This window comes from Lepisosteus oculatus, chromosome 3 (assembly GCF_040954835.1).
Source record: "Lepisosteus oculatus isolate fLepOcu1 chromosome 3, fLepOcu1.hap2, whole genome shotgun sequence".
Lineage (NCBI taxonomy): Eukaryota > Metazoa > Chordata > Actinopteri > Semionotiformes > Lepisosteidae > Lepisosteus > Lepisosteus oculatus.
Window position 1 is genome coordinate 69,365,578 of NC_090698.1, and position 7,787 is coordinate 69,373,364.

Consider the following 7,787-nt stretch of genomic DNA (forward strand, 5'->3'; position numbering starts at 1 on the left):
TGGCGAATCAGGACTGCAGAGCACGTGGCTAGTCTAGTGGCAGTCTAGTACAGCAGCCAGTGCCTGGCAGGGCTGTGAAGTAAGCACAGCATCACGGGCTCCAGCAGGACGTTTGCACGCAGGACTGCAACGCGACCCAGAGGACCCAAGTGGGAACCTGCATGGCAGCTCGTATAAAACTGAGAACAGGAGTCCTGTCTTTACACAAAGGGCTGTGGGAGTGTGGAGCAAGCTATCCAGTCAAGTTGTCGGAGCCGATTCCTTACATTTCTGCTGAAACGGCTGGAGGAGATCCTTATACCAGTTAGCAACCAGCCACCAAAAGGGCCTTCTCTTGGTTGTGACCTTTTGTTCTTTGTATTATTTTCTGCAGGACTTTTAGAAATTTACTAAGAATGACTGCTACAAGATTCGCAGTGTGGAGCGAAAGTGGCCTTTGTTTATCTATAGTTAATAAGTACCAGCAGGGAAGGTGCCATTTTTCATATAACCTTTTGCAGTTCTTGTGTAACTATTCCATACTGCCATCTTGGAGCTCTGGTACACCAAAATGTAGTAAAATACGAATTACCTAGTGGAAGCAGTGACATCAAAGATCAGCTTTAATAGAATTAACCCTGCCCTCTCCTCTGCTTGTGGGAGTGTGTCGGTGTTGTGCCCCCCTCCCACAGTGACATTAGATACGCACTCATCCAGACGGATTCCAACGTGCAAGGGCACTGTGAGCTCACGGGTGGCCGCAGGAGATGTCCTCATCGGTACGTGAGCTCGGGTCTGCTGTGGTCATGCGAGTGAGCCCGAGAGACAGGCCCTCAGGCAGAACCAGCAAATTCCTCGGTCTTGTGAAGGTTCACAGGGAAAAGAAACAGCTGTTTGACTGTAATGCATGTGGCACTCCACACCCCTTTGGAGAAAAGAAAAAACACTTTCACGCTGTGATACATTCCTGTAAACCCAAGAGAAATTACTCTGAACCAGCCTCTCGTTTCCCCAGGATTTAAGAAAGGTTACAGACAAAAGGAGACTTTGAACACTTTTGGTAGGAGCAGATTGACCCAAGGGTCTCATTCAGCTGTTTCTGAAGGAGGACAGGGGATCAGGGAGGGAAGCACGGTGGAGGCTTATTGTTCCAGACTCTTGCTTATGATGAGGAATTAGTCATGAACCGATTTTACTGTGACCGTGTGGACATGTGGATCTTTGTTATTGTCAGCTCATGGAGAGCAACGCCCCCAGTCCTATTCACAGCAGCCTACAGTCTTGTTGTCTTGTAGAAATGTTTACTTTCTCAGAGGCCACAATGCTATTATGTGATTTAAAGAAAAAACATAAACATTTCCCCTATTTTCCTTATTGTCTCATTCGGTCTCCTCTCCCCGGCTTTAAATGGGTTGTGTTATGAATGGGTTGTGTTGAGGGTAAGAGCTTCGCTGTGTCACAGAGTCCACTGAGTTGGGGACAAAAGCATGTTCTGTGTCGATCACGAGGGGGGTCCAATTTCAAAACGTAAATCGGAACCACTGTACTGCAATTACGCAAGCTAAATGACCCACCCTAGCCTGTGGAAATCACTGCATCAGTATGATGAGAAGGGACACTGCGCTGTTGGAGGTGCCATCATTCAGATGAGACACTAAACAGAGATCCTGACTGTTTGATCATTAAAGACCCATGTTGCCACTGACATACTGTACGTAACCAGCCAGAACTTCCCCTTTTCTGTCCTTTCAATGGTTACACAAAAAGCTTTCGACCAGCTCAAGTGGGAATATCGTATTTATCATATAGGGCTGATCATTTTGATTTCACTAACCGAAATTCAGCAGTGATTTACATAGGCAAGAAGTATTTTTACCTAGTTAGCTATTTACAGGGACACCCAGTTTATCAAGGATGCCTCGTTTTTTTGGAGTGTTTTTGGACTTAGCAGAAGTCAAACGTGGACATTTTTTATAATCTGTTCAAGTAGGGAGCTGTGTCAGCCTGCGCAGGCTGCAAAGGAGCAAGTGCAGGTTTATTCCACGCTGAAAAGAGAAGAAAGGGAAAGCAACATTTCAGCTGTGGAGCCTTCAGGTGTGAAGAACAAGGCTCCACAGCCGAAACATTGTGTTTCCTTTCTTCTCTGTTCAGCAGGGAATAAACCTGCACTTGTTCCTATTTAGAATACTTTTTATTATTATATTTTATTAATATGATAATAATAAGCCACAGGTTATACTGTATAATATACTGTCTTTGACTCGGCTGTCTTGGTTGTGATGTAGATACTCTTGTTGATGAACTGGGGGAAACAGGAGAGAATTGCAGTAGCCTGGGGGAGGGGCTAAATTCTCTGCCCTTCAACTAGGATTACCCTGGTAAAGCGGCACAGTAATTTCACTTGTCATTTCAAACATTCTTTCTCAGCCCTGTTTCACTGTGCATTAAGCCCTGGACTGAGAATTCGGGGAGGAGGATCGCTTGGCTTTGAATGCAGTTCCAGTGGTGTTGGTTTCGTGAAGCAGATGGAGTCGGGCAGTTGGTGATTTAAAGCAGTGGTGGAGGCTGCAGTCCTGCAGGGATTGTGGGCCTCTTTGAGCCTCCACCTGCTCAACATCTGGACACAGTGCAGAGTTGGTTTACCTCAGCCAGATGTGGTAAAGAGAAATAAATGAGAGACAAGACTCCCCTCACTACTGCTTCACCTCTGTACCCTGTGCAGCCTTCTAATGTCTGTTCTCTTGTGCCGTATTTAATAAAGGCTAGGAATCACAGCAGACCAGCCGCGCACAACCCGACTCTCTCATTTAGACCCTGCGCAGGTCTGGGAGTAATTCCGTGCTTGCTCGTGCGGTGCTCTGCAGAGTGCGCTTGTGTTTCTGCGTGAGCAGAACAGACACTAAGATTTGGCTAATTCTTCCAGGCTTGGGGATAAGATCTGAAGCTCATCTAGTTCAGCGGCTCTCCTAATGTTCTTTTTTTGTGAAGGGTCTCTTGTTTAACATCCGGTTTGACAATGAAGCCCGTCTGGACTATTCTAAAGCACTTCCTTTTTTTTTTTTTACGAGAGGCGATCACAGTTAAAACAATGCTTAAAAAAAGACATGGGGGCTCTCACGCAGCTCAACAGGAAAAAGCTTCAATTAGTGTTGCAGGATGGATGCTATAGTTTTGAAAGTCACCAGTATTGTTTGGCTCGTTCGGGAAGTCTGAGGGGGTGGTGCACACTGAATGTCGCCTGGGTGGGCAGTACTGGGGTAGATGCTCATTAATGACCTCATTTGCTGGTTGTGTGCCTGTTGAGTCTTGGGCAATATCAGTTGCTCCCTGGCATGAAGCTTTGCAATCAGTTCTCGCCTGACTGTTGCCTTCATCTGGAACTGGTCTGGTGCAAAGGCTGGGGTGGTGGACGCCAGTTCAATCTTCTGAGCTTAGGAATTTGACATCGCTGGGAAGGTTGAAGCTTCGATTGAATGTGCACCTCGACTTAATGTGGAACCTGAGGCGAGCGTGCCGTCCCAGTGTGACAAAGCACTCCAGCAGTGGCTCATGCCTGTTCGCCACAATGCAGAGAGGCACTGATGTACCCTCCTTCTTCCACAGGTCTCTTTAAATCGATCTGCCATAAAATGATTCAATAGGCCCAGAGAAACAAAGCAATCTATCTGAATTAGACTGAATTAGAGTGGGATAAAAAGCCGAAGAGGCTGGCCTGTGAAAGAGCAGAGCTGAGTACCCCTGAGCAAGAGCTTGTATTGCACCTCCTCAAACACACCTCCTGCGGAGCAGCACCTGCTGTATTACTATTAAGAGTACTGCAGGATTGTTTTTGCACCCAGATGCCCTTTTGCTCTCTGGGTCTATTCTCTTGTTTAAAAAAGCTCAGAGGAACCTTTCAGAGAAGCCCGGTCTGCACAGGTCTCAATGACCAGCACTCTGCATGAGCTCAGGCCAAACAGCTGCAGATATGCAAACCTGCCGCCAGGGACCACAGGTTGACACGGCGGGTCTTTTTCAATCGTCAGCTGTTCAAGGCTTTAGAAATGTTTTGCCATGGTTCCAGGAGGTAGACGATCAATGCAGTTAAGCAATTATGGACTGCACCAAATGTGTGGAAGCTTGTGTGGCTTGAGTAGAGAGACACACCTTCACTGAAGAAATTGTCCGTTCTTGACACGCTAGTGTGGGAGCTGTGGGAGAATGGACAGAGTGGACTGTGGAGAAAGATCTGTCTCTATGTTCTGTGACCTTTACTCAATGAGAATAACAATGAGCACTCTCTTCTCAGATCAGTCAGTTATGAATGTACTGTATAAAGAACCTTTCCGTGATGCACACCATCTCAAAGCTCTTTACAGTGAGAGGATTCAGTGAGAGGATTCAGTGGGGCAGCTGAAGAGTTACACGTCACAGAGAAATGGGACTGTGTGCAGAGCACTTAGAAGTTCAAGAATTTTCGGAAGCCTAGATATTAATGAAAAATCCCCCTTGACTGGTGTTCAGCTGAAGAATGTTCCCGTACGCCCACTCTGCTGTTTCTTATTGGCATGCCGTGAGGAATTCAAGCACAATGGAGAAAGCAGGCATTTTTTTGGCCCAACTTGAAGAGATGCAGCTGGCTGAGAAGATAAAGGTAGGGAGGTCGTGTACAGGTTTATTACCAGATTTACAATGTGGCCACGCTACAGTTACAATCCAGGCATTCCGATATGTCATGGACAACATTACTGCCCTCCTTGACACTGGTTTGTACTCTGTGTCCATATTCATAAACCACAGCATTGCTGTGTACGAGCCACTATGACTGTGGCATTTGGACAAACAGGAGTGCAAAAAAGACATTCTCAGTACCTCCCAGGAAAAGAGCACCCCTGTGGGATGAATGCAGCCTGATAGCAGAGCCATTTGGCTTCTTTCAAGCCCTGCGAGGAGTGACCCAGCGCTCCCACAGCTAGCGCGTCTTACTAGCTTCTCGGCTGCTCTCGGGTTTCAAAGACTCTGTCTCCTTTCTGTGTTTTTGGTTGATTGGTCTTAATAACAGTTTTAGAGGGAAGAGCAGGGATGTCACCAATTTTTTTTTTATTAGACAAAATATTTCGAAATTTGAGGTCTGAACAAAGTCCTTACGAAGCTCACTCTAGGGTGAACCTCACTGAGTGCTCTGCAGAAAACACGAGTACAATCAGAGCCATTGGCACTCCTGTTTGCTGACAACAACTTGTGTCTTCTTGCAATTTTCATTCTAAAATAAATTGCTCTCAGATGTATGCTGAGTATCCACACTGATCACAATACTATATGTTTCTAGATAAATAATCTATATGGATTCTAGGTGCAGGTTTAGTAATAATTATAATTGCTTACACTTATATAGCGCTTTTCTGGACACTCCACTCAAAGCGCTTTACAGGTAATGGGGATCCCCTCCACCACCACCAGTGTGCAGCCCCACCTGGATGATGCAACGGAAGCCATAGTGCGCCAGAACGCTCCCCACACATCAGCTATTAGTGGGGAGGAGAGCAGAGTGATGAAGCCAATTCATAGATGGGGATGATAAGGAGGCCATGATTGGTAAGGCCCAGGAGGAAATTTGGCCAGGACACTGGGGTTACACCCCTATTCTTTTCAAGAAACACCCTGGGATTTTTAATGACCACAGTGAGTCGGGACCTCGGTTTTACGTCTCATCCAAAGGACGGTGCCCGTTTACAGTATAGTGTTCCTGTCACTATACTGGGGCATTAGGACCCACACAGACTGCAGGGTGAGCACCCCCTGCTGGTCCCACTAACACCTCTTCCAGCAGCAACCTTAGTCTTTCCCAGAAAAAACTCCCCTCCATGTACTGACCAGGCTCACACCTGCTGAGTTTCAGTGGGCTGCCAGCTGTGAGCTGCAGGGTGATATGGCTGCTGGCTGCTGGTTTAACTTCTTGACATCACTTTGATGGATTGATTCTTCGTGACTGACTTTGTCGCGTTAGTGAGAGAGCTGATTGGGCACAGGTGACGAGGCAGCTTAACCTTTTCAATGTCAAGAAAAACTCAGAAAGGAACCAACATGTCCCGTTTATCAATACAACAAAGCTTTCAATCCTTCGGTATGGTGGAGCAACAGCTGTCTGCAGTCTTCGATAACAAGCTGGGAGCATGATGCTGGATATTAAATCCCATGACCTTAGTTTCTGTTGGCTCATCTTGACACCACAACCCACATCTCATGCTGCTCATGCAACACTGGCTGTGTTGTGAGATGAGAAAGCAAGGCCCTACTGGCCAACTATGTGCCACATTGAACATCTGTGGGATGAGCTGAGCAATGTGTGGCACCTAGGGCTCAGAGACCAGTGAACTTGTCTAGGCTAAGAGCAATGGGACAGATTCCCACAAAACAGCACCTGCAACCTGGTTGCAGCCAACACAGAAATACAGACTGTATTGAACTTCCCACAGTGACTACAAATGCTACAAGCCTTTCACAGATGAATGTTAATTAGCATATCATTAATTTACTTTGTCATCTGGATTCAATAAAATGTCCTGCTACTCGTGAGATTCTGTCATTTTCTGATCATGTTGCAAAAGTGTTGCCATTCTATGTTTTCTAGATGACCGGAATGCATCCCAGGACAGGGGTTAGAATGGCAGTGTCTTTGTGGGCAAAAAAGTGTTTCTTCCTGTTGCATCACTGCAGTAAACATCCTCCTGAACTTGCACTGTATATCTAGGAGGCGGAGTTTGTTTTTATTATTTTGCCATATGTACATGTACATTGGGATTTGTATTCGCACTGTACGATAGACATCGTTTTCACACAATGTACACAGTACATTACAAAACAATCAATAATAATGAATAACGATAGTAAAAACAGTGCATAATGAATAGAAACAGTGCAACAAAGCACAACAACAACAGGTAGTACGGAACAATAAATACACAGGCCAATAAATTATATGGCAACCAAGTAAAAAGTGCAGAGTTCAGAGGTGCATTGGATTCTGAGGCACACTGCCGTAGGGTAGAAGCTGTTCCTAAGCCTAGTGGTCTTTGAGTATTACTGCGCTTTTTAAAATAAATTCAAATCCTCTGCTGTGCAAATAATTTTCATTGTACTTAAGACCTTCTCAGAAGATCATTTACAGTTCCAGATTAATGATCTGTATCATTAAGAAAAGAGAGACCAATTACTACAGATGTCCATTCCAGTCTTTGAAAGCCCTAATCCACTAGGTTTTCTAGGAATCTTCATTTTTTTCCCTCAAAATCTTTAAATTTCCCAGTGGCCCTTACCAATCATGGCCTCCTTATAATCCCCATCTCTGAACTGGCTTCATCACTCTGCTCTCCTCCCCAATGAGAGCTGGTGTGTGGGGACTGTACTGGTGCACTATGGCTGCTGTTGCATCATCCAGGTGGGGCTGCACACTGGTGGTGGTGGAGGGGATGGAGGTGTAATTTTTTGGCATCACTTCGATTGATTGATCCTACATGACTGACTTTGTTGGGTGGATTAGAGAGAGAGTTGAGAGATCCAGGGACAGGGAAAAAGAGTGCAAACAGGCCAATCAAGCTTAAGCTCAAGTTTAGCTGGAGCCCCTGAACCTTTCCTCCCAGGTCTTAAGTTTTGCCTGATTCAAGCAGGATAACTGTAAAGCTCCTTGTAGCCTGCAGCCGATTAGAAGTCCGAAGAGACCGACATTACCAGCTTGTGAAAATCCTGATGAGAACAGAGACACAGCACTTAGCACAGGGTCAAGGGGCACAGCAGAGCCTAACCCAGCAAACACTGGGCACAAGGTGGCA